The 21095-nt window shown below is 36.9% G+C and overlaps 1 protein-coding gene and 1 long non-coding RNA gene across 7 annotated transcripts in view; one reads left to right on the top strand and one right to left on the bottom strand.

Moving 5' to 3' along the window:
• LOC122574022 overlaps window positions 1-21095 on the bottom strand; it is a 379076-nt gene that overhangs the window by 261139 nt on the left and 96842 nt on the right. The window lies entirely within an intron of this gene.
• On the top strand, window positions 11152-12598 carry LOC122574025. Its single transcript, XR_006318871.1, has 3 exons — window positions 11152-11318; window positions 11475-11605; window positions 11735-12598. It is a non-coding gene; the product is annotated as an uncharacterized LOC122574025 (long non-coding RNA).

The raw sequence follows: 21095 nt of genomic DNA, 5'->3' as shown, positions 1-21095 counted from the left end.
AAATGCACGATTTTGGTTTTAGCTTTGCATTATTTTTTGACTATATAATATATTTTTTTTGTAACTCTAATGTCATATCTTATATTATTAATATAACAAAATACAAAACACAAACTAGGATCTGAAAGAAAGCAAACATTTTTATAAACATTGTTGGGAGAATATTTTCTTGAATGCGTAAATATCTAGTATATCAGTATTATTTATATTCTCTATATGGCATTGTTGGTATTATATATAAAAATGTAAAATTCCTTTATTTTTGTCAGTTTTCGTTCTTATAATAGCATTTGATTAACGTAGCCACTTTCATGATTGAGATTTCCGCAACCACCATTGGAGGGAATATGTGTGACTTTAGAAATATAAGAATAGCATCGCTTCACTTGTTATACATCTACGCCTTTTGTGCAAATAAAACAAACGATTATATCAAATACGAAAACGTGATTGCGTTTTTAGTACGAAAGACGTTCGGTTGACTGTGGTCGTGTCTCACACAGGCATGGGCATTAAGGGCTTAATTTTATGTGTAAAATTTGGTTCGTAAGATAAGAAAGCAAGACCCATTGTTAATCATTTCTTTTCATCATTTAAATTGACAAAACAAGTAGGTAATAGACACCAGAGAATTTTTGAAATTTCTGTAAAAACGTAGCTCTACGATGTTGCTTTTTTGCAACTATAACTACGTTTTTAAGAAAAATCCTAAAGCCTTCCACAGGCTATTATGTATATCTTTCTCATGCATCTAATGTTTGAAAATCCTTATTCTATAATAAACATGTTTGAAAAAGAATTTTGTTTCATACTGAACAATCTTTTGCCATTTACGCATCACAATAAAGTCTCGGACTCGCCTCAACAAAAAAATTTTTCACGCTCCATTATCTTTACAGTTCTTTATCACTCTTTCTATAGAGTAATTATCACAATACCTGCATTGCAACTACGTATCTAAAAATCAGCACATTCTTTTCAGAACACGAAATTTAGAAGGTTTTAACCTGCAACGATAATGCATCAGCAATTGCTCTATACTGAGCTAATATAGAAGCAACATCGCGAAAGCAGAACACGGGGCAGTTTATCAAAGATAAGCCCGACTCTATGGCTCGGAGGCTATGGCATCTTCAAGGCCGTGATACGTGAAAACACTACCGACTTACAACGATGTTCGGTTCCTCGTCGTCACGGTCCTACCTTCCTCTCCGTGTTAAACGACAATTTGCCGGTGTTACGCCGTCGAGAACACGGATGCTAATTGGATAATTATATGCAACATCTATTAAGCGGTGCGCGGTCCCGTGTAATCTTCGAATTTATTTTGTCGAAGGAAAAGAAACGTAATGGAAAAAAAGGAAACGTAAATACACGAAGGAACATGGATTGCTTAATAACGTCGAGCAACATGGCGTAACGCGAACGCTTGTAAAATATATAGGGTGATCCGTAATTGATGATTCACATGGGATCAGAGAGGTTCTATGAGTCAAAATAAGACGAAAATTAAGAATAACAATATTACTTTCCAAAGTATACGTAAATTTGCTTAATCCTCAGTTAGATAGGAATAGATAATCGACAGGATGTTATTATACATGTGAAAATGAGTGGGAAATGTAAGACAAAACCTTCTCGCCTGAAGCCTCATTTTTGAAAAAATCAGTTTCAGAGAATTTGCCTAGTACCTACATACCCGACTAATTCTTGACTAACGCAGGTGTCTAAATTCCATTTTCTTCAAAACGGTGCCTTAAATAACAAAATTTTGTGCTTCATTTTCATCTTGTTTTGGCATATAGAATAATTTCTTGTCATTTCGTCCATTCCTGCCCAACCGAGAACTGGTCAAGTTCACGTGTACCTCACAAATGTTCAAACTCGATTTCCACAAAAACGAAGTCTTCGACGCAATTTTGGTATTCTTGATTTTCGTCTTACTTTGAGCCAGTGAGCTTTCCTGACCCCACTTTTATCATGAATTACGGACCACCCTCTATAGTATTCGGTCGATACTATTCAGCAAGCCACGCTGACGTTAATCGGATAATTCTACGCGAACCCTGTCGTGCGTTAATTTAGATATTATTCCTTGTTCGCGACGTCCACCGTAGCTGGAGAAAATTCCATCCGGAGAGTCGTGAAGACAGCGACCAATGGAAGGGGTAATTATGATACCACGGCGGAAAATAATTAAACGTTTGCCTGCGCTATCGGAACTTTCAGTATTTCGAGCGAAAACTCCGATAGTCGCCAGCACGTATTAATTTGAGCCTCGAGAATGATTATACGGTAATTCGAATCTGTTCTTTTGGATTTATCGACTATCTTGTTCCTCGCTGATTGAATCTGCCTTGAAAATTCCCAAGTTGATGGTTTTTGTCTTCGCATCATTTTTCTTCGTGTACATATATGGATGAATGATTGATGCTTCGTTGAAATGAATGGCAAGTGAAATGTTAATATTCAAGAATATCAAAATTATTGGGATATGCTTTACGAACAAGGTTAAGTTGGATTGAAAATTTTTTCAATCATAAGTCTCGTCTCCGTCGAAACAACATCGGACAACCTTTTGCTCCTCTAATCTCCGTATTTTCAAGTTCGAAACATTTTCAAAAAATAGCAATCTATAGAGACATTTTGCTTTATACTGAAACAACATTCGACAACTAACGGTGATTTTTTCAAAAAACAGGATCAGTAATAAGATATTTGTTCGATGTTGCTTCAGTGGAATCGAGACTATATGTTAAGCCTCTGCCTTCTTAACTTTCATCCCTGAAAATTTTCTTTAACCCTTTAACCCTTAATTAATAAAATTATGACTTCCGGTCGACAAAATGTATAATTCCTTTATGTTCTAAAATACTTCCATGCACGATAAAAAATGTAAAAATGTCATATTTTACAAGTACCTTTTGTAATAATTACGCAGTGTGGTAGATTTTGAAACACGGATACACAATCCTTTTAGTTCCTTTTTTATTTCCATTTTGCAAATATGGACAAAGAAACATACAAAATAACTTGATGTTATTTTTATTATGTAGGAAATTATTGCATTGATATTTCGGAGAGTACATAGAAATACGAAAAAATGGGAATCAGGCCAAGTTAACTCGGTTGATTAAAGCAGAAGGTTAATAAATATAAGCCAATTGAATCAAGTGTTAACGACATCAGTTAATCTCATTCTAATCAAAATTTCAAATAAAAGTATAAAAGTTTCTTCCACTAATAAAACTATATTCATTCTTTAGCCTTCCTTTAACATAGGTAACTATATTATCCTTTGCAGTTAAAACTTATCCCATAAATGAAAATTTAGAACTGCAAGCCAAATATTTGTAGCTACGCTGCCCAACGAACAGAAAACATAAATTGTACATCCATCTGTCGAAAACAGCTTTTGGACACACATTGTTTCTCAACTTCAACATTGTCCATCGTGCAATAGAATACACGGCGATTCGTTTAACCATTCAATTTTTACGAAACATCATATTAAATCTCAACGATACAGCGACGCCATAAAGGCTGATCACCGATATCCTTCGACAAGAAGCAGGACGTTCACTGTCTTCGAACGTTCATAACGACCATCTTTCTTTGGCCTTTTACGATACCGGATGCCTAAGTTCGAACGGCAGAACTCAAGAGCGAGAGAGAGAAAGAGAATCCATGGAGGCGTGCACACGCAGTAAAGAGTAAAGTTTAATTGCCAAATAATAATTAGACGAGGCAAAGCTCGCGACCCGGCGTAATTTACGATACTTCTAGCCTACCTCCTACCGATGATAATAATTTCCATAAAAATTACGGGTGGCCCTCGACGTGGCTCTCGCTGCATTTCCTTTCGCTTCCTATATATGTATATATGTATAATGACGATATTCCCCCTTTTCCTTGGCTACTTAATTTGCGCAGTGCTTTATGAGAGGTCCTGGCCCACGGCAGTAATTTACCCTTCTCGAGGGACAGACTCGTGTCCTTGACGAAACGCCATTTTTTTCCTTCGTCTCCGTCAGTGGATAGGCTTGACACTCGTTTCTTCGTGTATAGAATCCTCTGCTGGATGTGTATATGGAAATGATTATGAGTTGATTATGAGTTGAAATTTGCAAAATTTCATTAGTCTAAGGCGCGCAATAAAAATTATAGGAAAAAGTATCAGCACGTGAGAATTACAGAAGTAGAATATGATAAGTAAGTACATTTCTATTGATTTTCAGAATTTAACGTTACTTTATGATTAAAATAGGAAGGTTTTAACATGGCTTAATTAAAAAGGAAAACAACCTGTTAGGTTCAAAGATGTTACAACTCTTCTAAATAATTGATAAGTAACAGTAAGTTTTGTGAAAACCGAAGACATAATTGTTAAGACAGGCAATATTTTAATATTTATCGTCGTTATTTTAATATTATAACGAGGAATATTTTTAAAACTTTGAAGAATATGGAAAAAACACATATTTAGGCACAAAATAAAATAAAAAACAATTTTGATAAGATTGATAACGTAATAAATTAATAAATTATTTCGTTATGAGAAATAGGAAATTTGACTTATCGTGTTCTCTCTTGTAATCTTCATACATAACTTTGTATAATAGCTCCACCTCAATCCATATCCTTGAAATTCCAGAAGAGGAATCGTGGTTGAAGAACGCCTTGGAATTCTATGGAATTTCGCTTGGGTGAATTTCATCTTTCCTCCCTGATATCTGATATTACACGTTTGATGTTCTCGATTTTCATTGAAATTCTTCGTTTTACCTTTTCGCGTTGGCAAAATTTATTATTTATCTGTATCCTTTTATTATTGTTGCTTGTATGTATCACCTCTATTTTTATAAACAAATGTAAAGTCAATTTTTCTTCAATATGGAATACCTATATATATATGGTAAATTCATATATCATAAATACGCAGCATGGTAGCATGATTCTTACTACCAATTGCAGACCCTCACCTGTATGCTTGATGCAGTTATAGTAGATCAATAAATTATAATTTACATTCAAACGCCTCAACAAATATGCGCGTTTGAAGAAAGAATAATTCAGACGACGTACTGTCGCTGAATTAATTGGCCACTTGATACGTTAATTTAAGTGAAATACGTAATTTTATAATGATTCTGTAGAAGAAGAATCATGGAGAATCTTTGTGAAGAATTTTCAGATTGACTGTGTGATAATATTTTGAAATTACAAAAAGTGTACTGATACAACGAACCATGTGTAAATAATATTATCAAATCTTGAGACGCAATGTATAAAAACAATTTGGGATTAGTTTGATGCGGGCGTTTCTTCGAGAAATGTGATGTTCTGTCCGACGTGATGCATTGCCATTGGTAATGATTATTGCGATGAATCTGCAAGTTTGAAGCGCTTGTGGAACATCCCGGAGCAAGTCTCGTTCATGCATCTGTATTTATCGTTGAACGCACGAAGAAATTGGTACGACGTCCACGCGTGAATTAAGCTTATTTTTTATTCAAGTTATTACGTAATACTTATAGTTTCCAATAGGAAAAAATAAGAATCTTTCAGAATAATATTTATCATTTGCAAGTTCCATTCGAAAGTGAAAAATCTCCAAAATTTATTCTTCCATCAGTCGTCAATTTTGCAAACTCGTAATTTTATTACGACATAATATACGCAGTAATTTTTCTTTTCAAACAATGAATAGGAGTAAGTGTGATATGTCGATCGAAAGCTGATATCTCAAGGATTACAATGGTTATGATCCGAATTGATGCAAACTTATAGTTTTCGAGTCTGCATAGTCCCCTTACCAAACGACATCACTACCTTCCCCACTCTGTGAACTTTTACAGTTTAGACAAAGTTTTTAGTCTTTGACAATGCAACGTCGGGTCATTTGTCATCAATAAACTGCCTCATGTATAGTCTAAACAGTCGATATCATCTATATTTCATAGCTCGGCTTCGAACCGAATTTGAATCGCTGGTTATCGACTTCCCAAACATTCGCTCGAGCATCCTGTCGAAGTCCTTACCAAGCCAAAGGCCCAGTCATAAATTACCAGTCATAAATAGCAGCGAATTATCTGTCATTATAACGAAAACGCGTCGCTGTTAATATACATATATCCTTATAATACATAGAATATTTATTAACTAATTGAAATTGAATAAAAAATATTTACTTTTTTGTGTAAACAAGCAGTATTCAATTGATATCTTATTGATATCCTTATCGACACCCATTTCCACTATCTTTCCATTTATTTTTGTCCACGACTGTATTCAATTACACTGATGTCTTGAGTATTTATTAAAACGGTAATTCGTCCGAATACGCATCTACTATAACCATAGTTTAACAGTTAGCCCTCTCTCTCTCTTTTTCTCTTTCTCCTTCCCTCCCTCCCTCTTACCGGGACTCAATTTTCCCACGAATCACAGGAAAGTGATTATGTCTCGTTAGTTTAAACAAGCAACAGCAGCAGGATTATATTTCTCTTTTCAGAAGAGGCTGTCCTCGCGTTCCGCGTCTTTCGCAAGGCTTTAATGACCACCACGTGGTGCTATCATTGGAGGCAGTACGTGAGAAACACGGACGAGTATCATCACGCGGTGACTCGCTAAAATTATCCGTGCTTCTCTTTCGAGGCAACACCGAAGGATGAGAATTAAGCCGGCGCAAAAAACGACGAAGACCGTGAAGACGAGCGATGGTCTCTTCGGTTTCTCAAAAGACTTCTCCTGGGAAGGTAGTCAAGTGGAACCTTCCCGTTTCTTCGCCGACAATGTTCTCTTTCGAAGATTTTTTTCTCCGAGCAATTTTTTCTCCAACCGCGAGAGACATTTCTTTCTTTTTCTCCACCATTGCTAGTGATGTTTTGGGGGTCTTTTATTTTACTGAAGTTATGGTTGTTAGTTTATATATTACGAAGTCTGGTTTACAATATGTACTTCGTTGGACGTATTTGGTAGAAGTAGTTCATTGTTTCAGGATACTTAACTATTATAATACTTGGTATTAGACTAAATAGTTCATTCAGAATAATCAAGAAAGGCATAGATTTAATTACAGGTCTCTCTTTGTTCTTCGTTATATTGTACCCTCTATCAATCTACCCTTATAGTTATAATTTTCTGTTAATTATAAAATCATTCACTATACATGTATTATTCTTTCATGTTATTACATATATTGTGATTGTGATATATAAAACTATAAAAATAGTATGTGTTGCGTAGAAGAAAATATTGCGTAAAAATAAGAAAATCGTAGGGTTAAATTGTGCATGATATTATTAACTACATTCCTTACAAATACTAACTACGATATGTCTCGTACAAGTCGTATGGCTACAAACACGGGAATGGCGAGAAAAACGAAGATCTGGCGGTCCTCGACTACCATCAATTGTCTCTAATAACAGAAACGTTCGATTAAATATAACCTCGAAACTTCTCAAGTCCGACATTCTCTAACGCTATGAATATGAAAACAATATGTACGACAAAAAAAATATAAATTAAAAATAATCGATCTATTCCCAAAATGTAAGACACCGATAGCATTACATCATACACGGAGCACGTGATTAATCGATCGACAATTAGAATGCAGCAGAGTTTATTAATTATGCAGCGAAAGTTCCGCGACGTTGCACGAGTCAGTATCTCGAAAGTAAATTAAGGATCATCAATTGGTGGCATACTCATTAAGAACCTCTCACGAAGGAAGATATACGAACACTTGCTGAATGTACACGTTGGATCTCAAAGAATATCGCAAAGAATACAAATCGTACGATAAAAATAAATAATTGGAACAACGCGAATCAATTTTAGAAACAAACCAATAACATTAAAAAATTGTCTTTCCTTTCGAACATATATGCATTTCGATCGATACATTACGCTTTGTAATTATAAGTTCCTAGTATCCCATAAAGCTTTGTACTTTGATTAAACGAAGATTGTAAAAAATATTTTGCATCCGATGGGAAATTTGATTCACGAGTCATTAATTCATTCCAATTATTGGCTGGAAGTATCTCTCCAGTCGAACAGTTCGATTTTACTCGACCGTTCAACCACGTTCGTCAGCATAAAGCTTGATATTTAATTATTGAGGCAGGTATTAACCACGCGGTTAATTCGCAGCCGGCTCGCTACGTGTCTTATGATTAATCACTAAGCTGAAAGCCAACCCGAGAAGTAATCGTGCAATCAATATGTAGAAAAAAATTCCCAATACATTGTATATTCGTTCGGTAATTAATAGGGGTAACTCTCCACAAGTATTTAAATTATATTCATCAATTATCGGGCGCTTTGAGGCAGCCGGGAATTTTGGAAAAAAATATGCAAGTATGCGAGTTATTTGAATTTTTTTGGTATAATGGCACGAGTTAGTGCAGTTTTATCTTTTATGTGTTGTTTTGTAATAAAGTTACAAATTAGTAATTTTCTATTCAAACAATGAAACGTTTTCGAATTTGAAAAAAGGAAGTAATTTCTGTGTATAAAAGAGCAACTGGTTTCTTTATATAAAAAGAAAACTAGTGTTTGAATCACTAACATCTTATAAAAATAACTCGCTTCGTAATTATTTTGATACAAAATTTTATAAGGTATGCCACTATCTTGATGCATTTTTGTCAAAATTTAGCTTAAAGAAAAATGTAAAAATTTAATTATAAACACGGTTTCTTCAGATTAAAAACTTTGTTACCTATTTTTTTTTTTTGAAATCTCTCATATACACCTTAAGCGTCGTGGTAGATTCACGTGTTTCATCATGTGTGTCGATCCTCGGATTTTTTAAATGGTATACGCAAAATCCACGTATGCGTAAGATTTCCTTTTCCAATGCTCAGCAAAACATTTGCTGACTGCGCAACAATCATGGAATCAATCTATGTGAAACCCTGACCTGAGAAAAATAAGAGGCTTCTATAGTTAAAGAAGGTAGTAGCTTAGTAATCGATACACTTTAGAAAAATAACGTTCTCCTATTTTAATTCGGAGCGTCATACTTATGAAGCAAATTTAGAGATTAATTGTTTTAGTAACATATTCTCATACTTTTCAGTGATTTTGCAACTTTCATGCAACTTTCACGACTTACTTCGCCGCTTAGCTCTGAATATTTAAAATTAATTGTGTTTTACCTTGTGCTTACGATATTTTCAAAATCAAAACTTCGTTTTAATTATATAATTAAAAGATAGACCACGGACTTCTATGCATTTGTTGGGAATTTGAAGGTACAAAAATGGACACAATCCATATGTTTAATACTTATCACCCTCAACGGATAAATTCGAAATAGTGATTCTTTCTGTGACAATGATCGGAACGCTTTGCCTAACGCTGAGTTTTACTCATCATAGTTAAATTCGAAGCAGCATATAATATAATAATAGAATGATGTATATAAAAATATTTATTATAATATAAAATCTAGTAGATGAAACAAATTTCTATTTAGGTTCCATTTCTTTAATTATGTTCATAAAAATATAAGAATACATAAAAATCCGCAGTCTATTAATTCTTTCACTACAGAAACCGTACTAAATAATTCTGTGAATTGCGTCATGAATTGATCATGAAGTCATGAAATCCGCCACAGTGAATTCGTAAATTTACGAATCCTGCATAAGGTATAATCAATCGATTTTCCATTATCGAAAATATTAAGCTAGAAGCATAAAACTCATTTAATATCACTTTAAAATTTTCAACAATTTCGTGTGAGGGAAGGTGACTTCCAAGACATCCGAGTATCGTTTGATCTTCACACATCTAAAGTAAGAGTTATATTAAATTAAATTCAATTGATAATTACAAATTTTACTCAGCATAGAGTAAGCTGTTCTTCTTCCTATCACAGGAGTAAATATTCAGCAACGAAAGGATTAATAACAATTTAAATTGTGAATAGTTATTAACAATTTAACCATTTTCCATTTTTTGTAGGTACAACAGCGTTCAAAGTTAACGCTTTGGCATTCAGTTTAGCTTATAAACGTTTCACGAACAAAAGGAAAGAAGAAAGGAATAAGTAGCTAAAGAAGGATGCGCAGGAGACAAAGAAATCGATGATACGACACGGTGTCCACGACAGGAGAACACTATCGACTCCCTGGGCTCGCGATCAAGCCCTGTAGGTACTTTGAAGCATACGACCAGACGCGTTTCGCGCATCAGCGAAGACATTAAACACGCCAGATGCTGGTGCATCGCTCGCGCAGCCAACTTCTTACTTTTATTCTTCCTCTTCCTCTTTCATTCTCTCGTCATTGTTCCTCTCGATTCGAGTCTCCTCCTCGAACGGGGGCCACACGTTTTTGGTCGATCGCCCGTGGCGAATTTTTGAATCGTTCAGAACTGGTCATGGAAGAGACTCTGCTTTTGCATCCTGGTATTTGCATCGTACCGATCAACGCATCTTGCATGGTGATTATTTTCGATACGTATCGGTTTCTGACTTCATTCGAAGTTCTTCTGAAACTATGCTCCCGAATGAAAATATTTGTATTTTTTTCTGTATTTATCATTGATAAATAGCATTTCATGCAGTATAATATATAATATTAAACACGCTAATTTGAATAAAGCTGTTATAAAGTTTGAACAAATATCTAACACACAGCATGCAAAGCTTGCTCCAACTACTTTACTAAAATTATTTAATACTTGTCAGTACCAAATCCTAGTCCCCTCTAAAATTGTATTAAAACGAAGGATGAGCAAAGCCACCCTCTTTCGATTCATTAAAACAACCAAGTCTCATTATCTAAATTCCGGGAAGAAATTTCCATGTCAAGAAACAATATACGTCTGAGAGGAAGATCCGAAAATTGTTTCATAGTGGCTGGAAGAGAACGTTCCGAGAAAATCGTGCTGAAACCGTGCCGGGTGCACGTCACGCACCAAAGGCGAACACGGGAAATATTAGCGGCACTTTTTGTCGGCTCTGTAGTCCTATCGCTCTTTGTACACATTATTGTTCCACGTACGAACTCGCTGTGCTTTCATACGACACGCGTGTACAGTGTTCTCGTGTACAAAGCACGGTAGCGATATGCATATGCGAACGGTGTATGTTAATGACGTTCGAAGAGCCACGCTGCTCGCTACAGCACCGTTTTGAATAATACCGGGAGTATATCGTGTTTGCCTGATAGGAGCGCTGTGGAGCCTTGTAGCAGTACCAACGAGATGTTTCTGTGGTATAACTTTCATGGAAATTTCAAGGTTGATGTGACAGATTTGAAAAAATTTAGAATTAGAAAATTTGTATTTTGTTGGTAAGTTGAAAAGATAAGATGGATATAATCATCCGTCTTTAAGATTGCAACCGTATTTAAAATTTTATAAGAGAATAATGTATGAAAGTAATAAGTTATTTGTAATTTATTCTGTAACGTATAATGCACAAAATATTGTAAATTATTTCTTCATAGGAATTTAAGGCGTTTCAATAAAATATAGAAAAGAAGAAGTAAACTCTAAATGGGCACAAAATATGATTCATGACTGATCGCTGTTACCATCAATGCAGAATATAATTTGCGTGACTCTTATACTCGGAACAGTAAGTATATATAACATTAAACTTCAACATTTCAATATCCATAACATTCTAAAAAATCTACGATATTTTAGAATAAAATAATTTCACATAATTTTCACATAGTAAAATAATAACAAAAAATTTGCACAGGATTTCGTTTCTGTTTTATCCTTCGTATAAAAGGGAGTTAATATTAAAGCCACTAACATCCTGCAAAAACAAACCACCAAAATCCTACAAAGCGAGAAATTAAACGAATTCCTCGAGAAACCACCCTCCATTCTGCGATGCTGCTCAACGATCTGAACAGCCTCCAACTTGGCGGAGCGCAACGGAAGCGGGCAAAGCATGGAAGAAGCAAGACAGGGTCGAGCGGCAGCCTCTCTACGTGCAGGAACTCTAAAACGATCTCGCCGGTTCACGCGAGATAATATTAATCTCCGGTCCCGTGTCGTGCCACGTCCTGTAACACAACGGCATGCACGAAAGAGGCAAGAGAATCTGTCGGCGCAGCGGCGCCGGCGGCGGGAAATAGTGCTCTTGCTCTTAAGGTCGCGGGATCACGTGCACGTGGCGTGAAGCATCGCGTGGCTCCGTGGGATCGCCAACCTTTTTTCCGCTGCATCGGTGCACGCACGTTTGTTTTCTTCGACCGGTTGCATCCTCGTGTCAGGCTTATGCAAGCAGATCTACCAAGACGAACACGACGTGTTTGATTCGTGGATGATCGTAGAAAAGTCGCGTGGAAACGTGCTATAACGAAGTTTTAGTTCTCGCTAGTTGTTTCTGAGTTTGAGATTCGCGATGAATGCTGAGAGAATTTTTAGTGGATTAGATGTTAGGTGTTTGATATTTTCATTTAAATAAAGCGGTGATAGCGCAGATTTTTATATAAGAGAGTAGAGATGAAATAGTGCAACGTTTCTAAAATTTCTGTGTAGGTGATTTTTATTAAATTTACTAGCCCTACTACGTTTCTTCTGTCATCTCTCGATCCAATTATAGTTTTCTAACGTTAAGTCCGAATAAAATATAAAAACAGTTTTATCGCATAGTTTCTTGTTTGCTTTAATTTTATATCAAATATCTTCTCAAAACGTTATAAACTCCTTTCATTCGTTAAAGTAACGGCAAGATTGAAATATAGAAATTTGAAAACAGTAGTGGGGTTAAGATTTATCCATACCCAATCTCTAAATAACAAGTTAAATATCTTAGAAATTCCCTTATAGATCCTCTAAAACCGACATTTCTCGAACTTAAATAAAGACGTACATACAACAGCATACATTATTCCGCAGAAAATGTTAGCACTTTACAAGTAAGACGACAACCACTACCTCTTTCTCGAACCCTCAATTACCCGGGCAAAATGTAACGACCCAATCTGTCCAAGTACCGCCTAAGTAGAATAAGAGATTGCCGATCAGGCGTGTCTGACGCTGATCAAGCGGACAATTTTGTCGTCGTACGACGACAAAATTCGAAGCCGTTACGTTAAGACATTAAGAAGGAAAATGGTAATCCGTGAATGACCCCGCAATCAGACAGAACCAGCCACGTTTACTTTTAAACGCGTTCCTCGTACGAGGATCGTAATCGATAGCGATGTTATCACTCGTTAGCACGAGCGCGTACGCGTGGCGACGAGGCCGAAGATGCTCGAAAGAAGCTCCAAAAGAAGCTCGAAAGAAGCAAAAAGGAGGAACGGAGAAAAGAAAGAGAGCGATACATCTTTTCGAAGACATCGATTTCCATTCGTTTGCATGGCCGCTGAACATTATCATCTTCGCCGAGTTTATCCGGCAAGACATCATCCTGTAATTTCCGAGCACAGATTATATAGGGTGGCTGGCTCCGATTCCGATCTCTCGCGCCGCGAGTCATGTTTTAACTTGCTAAACCGACTCTCTTGGCCAATCGTAATTTTCGTTGTTCCGGCTGATCCGCGAATGCTCGTGCGCGCAGTCCACCACTTCGAGGACATCAAACGAACGACCTCTCTTAATAGCGTCGCACGCTCTGCGAAACAGCCCGCCCTGGTATTATCCGCCTCACAAAATCGCGTGGTCCGTCAGGCGCTTGTAAAACCGACGTTTCGCTAAAACCCACAAAAAAGGAACATTGAGTTAGACATTGTCGACAGGGGTTTTACGGTAATCCCGGAGCCCCTGCTATGGTTGACGATCTATCTTCTCTTGCTTCGGGAAAACGAATATTTCAAAGCGTTTTCATTGTAAATGTTTTCTTCGCTAGATATTGTAACAAATAGTTGTTTCTATCGATAGTCAAAGCGTTTTGGTATTGCTCGAAGATAATTGCATATTACATTTTGAAGATTAATTAAAGAATCTATGAATATTTGATAAGAAAAGTTTAAATCTTTCCAAACTTTCTACAACTTTAAATCGTCGTACGTACTTGACAGTGAAAGAATTAAACATGTAATAAAATTACGCAACTACTTTACACTGGCTGCAAAAAATATTTGTTCGTCGTAAACAGTACATTGTTCTCTTATTTTCCAACGAAGCGTTTTCTTTATCAGGTTTTACATTTCATATTCATAGAATCAAACTTTTGTAATCATATGCAAGTACTACTAAATGATACGAAAATCACTATACTCGAATCTAATCAATTAGTATATATGCATAGTAATTAGAAAAAGTATTTGCACATCGTTGTAGTTATTATTGCATTTGCATACTAATCAAGCACAATTCCAAGCATATTAAGTTTGGTACCATTTAATAATACCAATAGCCACTGTAAATGCAATACTAAATAATGCACAAATATCTTTTATTTTTTACCGCAGCAACCGCGGGTACATAGATCAAATCGATGGCGAGAACCTTTCCGAAACTTCCTACAGTCTGAAACCTACTTCCACCCTCTCACAATCCACGAGAACCTTCGTACTCCAAAAAAGCCCATCTTAACACCGGTTCACTTCACACCTCAGCCTAAAAAAGAAGATTCTCATTTTTATCAAACGATCCAAGCAAACCGACCGAGGATCCACGAATCGAAGCTCGCGCGTTCGTGCCACAGGGTGAAACGGCACGATCGGCAAAAACCGATGGGTTCGAGTTATTTATTGGCACGTTCTTAGGACAGAGAGGACGAAGCAATACGATGAAGGTGGAGCTTGGACGGTGGACAGAGGCATCGGTACCCCGTACCCGGAGATATCTTATCTGAGACACACAGTGCGCGGCGTGGAACTCGCCGCGTATACTTACATCCTCGCCGTGGGCCTGATACCACTCGTTGATAACGGACAGACTAGTATCTGATGTACGGGGCAAAAACAAAAGGCGCCGTCCAGCCCTTCTTCTCTGCTCTCTCACCCCCTTCCCTTTGACCGGTAAAGCCTCGAGCTCGTCGACTGTCTACGCCGCGATGCGGTAACGAGGATCGATCTCGTTGCGCGGCCGATTTATATCGCCGGGGAATGTTTTATGTCGCACGAGGATGCGTCCGCGAGGGAACCACAGGAACACGTGCAGAGGAGCGCGTCGCGTTATCGGATTCGAAAAGGCCGCGAGGAACTCCTCGCATGCGAGAACGGGGACCACCACGGAGGAGTATCGCCGATCGATCGCAGGTGCAGGGTGTTCCACGCACGGACCGACTATGAAGTTATACTCCAGGCTCCGGGGGGTTATGTAATGCGAGTGTTGTGCAATGATGCGAGGTGCAGATTTTTGTCGTCCCTTGGAGTGGGTGGGACGCAGGAGATTCAAGGTTACTTCCGCTTTGATCAGTTTCGGGGATGTGAGACTGTTTTTCGTCATTCCGTTCTCGTTAAAAGTTTTAGGAGTGGTTTCCAAAGGTATGGTTTCGTTTCAGAGTTTAGGATCAGCTGACCGACATTAATTTTCGAATATTCAATACCTCTATCTGGTCTATGTGTAGGTAATATTTTGAATGAAAACTACTTTCGTTACGTTGTGGATTGGGGTGATTTTTATGTAGTTCAGTTGAGTTTTATTGACTGAATTTATTGTTCGATCTTAATTCAGTTATTGAGTGCTCGGTGGATCTGATCTATAAGTAATGTTAAAAATGAAAATACTCTAGTTATTTTTTAATATATAATTTATATCCTATATACGTAACAGGGACGAGGAGTTCATTTTGAAGATCAATATAATCCTCATAAAGATCCGTCTATTTATAATATTTACAATAAAAATGTTGGATTATCGTTCAGATGAATTTACTTTGGACGCTGAGTCGACTTTAATAGGTTTTGGTATTAATTTAAAATAAAACGAGCATTAGCGAGACAAACATAAATAAAATTCTATTTAAATACAAGATCGCAGAGTTAGCATTGTCTTTTCATTAGGATACATCTTCGAAACGATCAGCACAAAGACAGCAGTCATCGGTGCACGAAACGAACGGATGCAACTCGGTGCATCAACCTTCGAGGAAAAAGAGGCGATAAATTAGGCGAGCTTATCGACGATCGTTCGCGCGTGTATAAGCTTCGGTTCAGAAGCTCGGAGTATATGTAGACACGTTTCCGCTTACATCCTTTCGACGCTGAGAAAGCGGCAAGGACTCGCGCAGCTTTCGTTCGCTGCATAAAAAGTCGGCGTATTGGTTTTACGTTCCCTTATTTATGAGACCATAAACTCAGGCCCAGGATTCGCTAAGTGCAACCACGCGAACTTTGCAACCGAGCTGCCGGCTGCACATAATCAACAGCTCTAGAGAGAATGTATTAATAAATTTCAAAGTCAATCGCGCGACGGTGTCGATGACTGGATAAGATTTATGGAATTTCTGTTCTGGTTATCCAAATAGAATGAACATCTTCGAATCGAAATAAAACGCAAATTATTTGAAATTTGTCTGACTTCTTTACTTTAGTATAAAGTCAGATTTATGACGTCAATTGTGGAACGTAATATCGTTCAAGTGTCATCCTTGACACTTTTTTCCACTGTATTTTCACGTAACTGGAACTAAAATTCATCAACGTCGCCTATGATATTGTTTTTCAGCTTGTCAATCGTCTCTGGATTATTGTCCTTATTCTCTTATCCTCTTCGTGAAATTAAGCATCTATTGTATTACGTAACAATAAATGTCCACAGCGTTCGATGGTGATTTGTTTATATTTTCTGATTAAATCTATCAAAAACAAATGAAAACACGCTGGACCGTTTCTCACTATCAGTTGTTGAAAGTTGTGACGCTCAATTCAGATAACCCTTTAGAAATGTTATTGATTGGAACTATCCGAAGATACTATTATTCAATGTGCAAAATATTTTGAACGTAAACTTTGAAGTATACGTTTGAAGTATACGTTTGTAGTGAACATTTGCCTTGATGCTTGTGTATTTTTCCACATTGAATTCCAATCTGTAATCAGATTTTTCTATCATCTGTATTTTTTTTATATGATTGTATCTTTTATTAATAGTTGCTAAATTTGTAGTCATTTTTTCAGTAATAGTTAATAATAGATAAAAGCAGAAGTTTTTCAGGGAAGTAAGAGATGATTGCGTGAGTTGAAACTAGTGTGCAGAGGCGGCTGGTTGACTAGAAATCCGCAAAAAGCAGTCCGATATCTCAACCGGGGTAAGGTATTTGTTCTGAGTAAGACTATCGGAGACGTAAACATTTTTCACGATAATCGACAACGAGGAGTGTCTCTGTTATCTAGCTGTGAACTTATACGACTGTAGATAACAAAAGCTAGTTCTTCCGCGACTCGTTTCAAGTCCTGTAACTACTTTCTACGAACGCAATCGAACTAAGGTGTAAAATCGATTGTCACGAAAGTTCCCGTATCTACGTTGACTAACAGAAATCTAAGAAAATACATAAAATATCAAGGATATTTACCTAGCTACATCAAGATAATAGCTATGTTTTCTCATTAGTAGTTTAATCGTGTGTGTAATTTAGAGAGAAATTTTTAAATTCCAGATTTTCACCAGGATACTGAATACTAGGTGGTATTCAACAAATACAAATATATAAATTTTTCATTGATATGTTCCAGAGTATTTTCCAAGTTCACATTTTTCGAGATTGATTAATTTCCTTTATTCTTTATCATCCCTTAACCTTTCCCTTATCTGCCAACCTTTTTTCGTCCATTTCCCCTTTCTTTATCTTTCTCATTTTTCTTCTGTCATTCTTGTTTTCCCTTATCTTCTTCCCTTTCTTTCTTCTATCCATTTCTTTCTTCCCCCTTTTCCCTTTTTTCCCTCTTGTACAGAGTTGCTTTACACGGTCGTAACTCCAAAGGTATGGATTCTCGCTTTGTCTTTATCAAACATTACCTTTCTCTCTTCTTCCTAGTTTCATTTCCCCTTTCCGTGTTCATGAAGGATACTCACGATGGATTTACACGCGTAACGAGCTTTTTATCGCGGCACACGTTGGAAACGGGCGGCAAGTGTGCCGCGAGTTCATCCAAGATCATTGGAGAGGATTTACCGCGGCGCGATCCTTAACTGGACGTATAATGCCGGCACGACGGAAGCAAGAAGCCGATCCTGCGTTTGTTTCGTTAATAAATGATCGTTTTTATCCAACACGGAATTGGATGGGATAGCACGATGTCTAGAGATACTCGTAGCGTGATCATCATCGTTGCGAGAGCCTGGATTAGCCTCTTCAGCGACTTGTTTGTGCCATGGGGATTGGTGATGCTGATGCACGGATATGGGAAATTCGTGTTGTTCGCAATGTGGCGAACATGACGTAAGGAAGAAGCAGATAAAATTTGTCACAGAGATATTAAAGCTAGGATAGATCTGAGATACTCGTTCGTTTATCTTCACATAAATCTTTCTCCAGAATAATTTTGTGACGAGTTTTCATGCTATTCCAAATATCGTAGATAAGTAAGAAACATATCTTTCTTATTAAGAAATAAGTATCTTACTATTACACTACATTAAAATGTACAAGTCGTTTCTAAGAAAATAATTTATAATTACGAAAACAAGTAAGAAATATAATAATTTTTTCAAGATATTCTAAGAGACAAATACAATTTGACATATAATTTATTTTTTTGAATCGAAAGAATTTCATTCTAGAAGTAATATATTTTCGCAAAGATACAAGCATTTAGTTTAGCTCGATAATATATCTTCCTCCATTTACCGTAATGTTAGTCTATACTTGCTACCGTGTATATTTCATCTTAGAATTTGATCCGAGAACATCCAACTGCTGATCAGAGCTGAAAATCGTCGAGGGAGAGAACGACTAGTTTAACGATTTATAATAAACGATACTGATTTCCAACTTGTTCGATACACTCCGTTAATCAACGACAAAATTGATACACATTTCGCCACTGATACACAGTTGCGCAGAGAAACTTTCATTAAGAATCGCAATCTTCGCGTTCTCATTCCTTCGACGACAAGGTATATACACGTAGCATGCGCTATTCTTCGACGTTGACGACGCGAAGGTCGCACAATTTCCAAGTTTTCTCGACGTTTGTGGGAACTCAAAACTTCTCACGTCGAGACTAGATGCAAACGGGCCGTGAGGATCTCTTGCAACGCACGAACTAGATGATGGGAAGCGTCTGATTACTCCCGTCTGGATTCCCTGGCGGCGGAACATCGATATCGATCCGGATTCCAGCCGTTTTACATATCGCAATTTTCAACTCGTTTTAAACGTCTTATCCACTTGTTGTTGCGTTAATTTCGTTGCAACTGTGTGTGCTCTTATTTCGTCACATTTTACATTCACCTGCTATCAATATGCATCGACGTGTGTAACATTTGCTACGAGCATTGCTACGTGAAAGAATGTCGTAGCATATTTTTACTTCTTTTGGCGTAGATATGATTAACATAGATAGGCTGGGAAACTTTCTGCATGTTTGTAGATAAACTGCTCTTCGCTTTCAGTATGCTAATATGAGATTCTGGTTTGGAAGGAACGAAGGAAAAAGTGAACATCTTTTTTCATAAATATCAAAATACTTATAAAAACTTAGGTATACTTGGAAAATCGTCACGAAATTATTAAAGTTTCTGAGCGTTATTATCTCATTCCAGACGTTAGAATACATATTTAAAGAATATATATTTAACATTATGATACTAATCAATTTAATATGATAAAGTTACTACATTTTCTCCTATCTGTCACGTCTTTTGATAACGAATTTGACTAATTTTGATATTCATACCATTTTTTAATTTATTGGCATCTGATTCCACGTATACTAAAAAGAATTTTACACCACAGATTCGGGTTTTGTGAAAATTTCTTGTAGTGTTTTATCTGATTTATGTTAAACTTTTTCGACAAGCTTTAGGCTAAAAAATTACGGAGGTCAACATATACCTACTATACTTTTTTATATTACTGCAACTTTCAGAGACAGGTCCAACAAAGTTTCGCTATGCATTGTTGAATAATGAATTCATTCTCATTTACATTCGAAAGAACGTTATGAAAATTATTTGAAGAATGTAAAAGTACGTGTTTGGATCTTGTGATGAAATTTTTTAATTCTATATTAATAAAGACATAAATTCACTAGATAAGTTTCATGCATATAAAAATCGTAATTGCTTAATGTGCTCTTTCAAGAAGACGCGAATAAGATATGGTAATAAAGAAAGACGTGGTATTCTATTTTATTGGACTGGTTCGTCGCCTCAAGGGTTAATAATTCAAACGTAAGGTTAATTTAGAATCGCGTTTAAATTTAAAATTAAATTGAATTTCCTGTGTAGCTTGAAATTAACAATGCACCATCCTATCAAGTATTAATAATACTCTATCTCCAAGTACCGGTTTTCGTGACAATGTTAAAATTTATGGATTTAAAAACCGATTGATCAAAGCCTACATAACTCACGAACTAACGTAAACGATCCAATACGTTCGTGACCACAGACCGGAGACACAGAGACCTACATCGGTGGTTGGTGGGGCTATCGACGAGCATTTTGGGGTGTGGGTTTTCGTGGAACAGCAGTAAAGCCAGTCGAGGTCGGGCGAGACCGCAGATTTATGCGTAGTAAAGGCTGGCTAGCCGGTCTTGCTCTTCTTCATCCCCTTTTTCCCCTCCAGGATCGCGCTCGCGCGAGCCAGGCCACGCGAAGAAGGACATTAGCGTTGCTTTCGTCGGTACTTACGAACAGTTACCGCGTAGCATCGTAAATTATTGCCCACGCCCCGAAACTTTCAGTCGTACTCGGACTTTTCGACTGGAACAATCGTTTCCAGCCCACGTGGTTTCGTTTGAAAGAGAAGAAAAAAAGAGATATTCAAAGACCGTTCGTGAAGCAGAGAAGACTAAAGACGCGTATAAAAATCGTTCTTCCATGCGTTCTATCTGTATTATCGTAACCTTATGCTATATAGGTATATATAATTAGCAGGTTAATTATAAGTTAAACGCGTTTTGAATAATTAGTGCAACTGATTGATGGCGTTCTTTCGCTATAACGTAAAGATGCACCCGAGTTTTTTCCGCTTTTTTTTTATT

This window comes from Bombus pyrosoma, linkage group LG13, assembly GCF_014825855.1.
Source record: "Bombus pyrosoma isolate SC7728 linkage group LG13, ASM1482585v1, whole genome shotgun sequence".
Taxonomy (NCBI): domain Eukaryota; kingdom Metazoa; phylum Arthropoda; class Insecta; order Hymenoptera; family Apidae; genus Bombus; species Bombus pyrosoma.
This window is presented reverse-complemented; position numbering and strand designations above follow the sequence as displayed.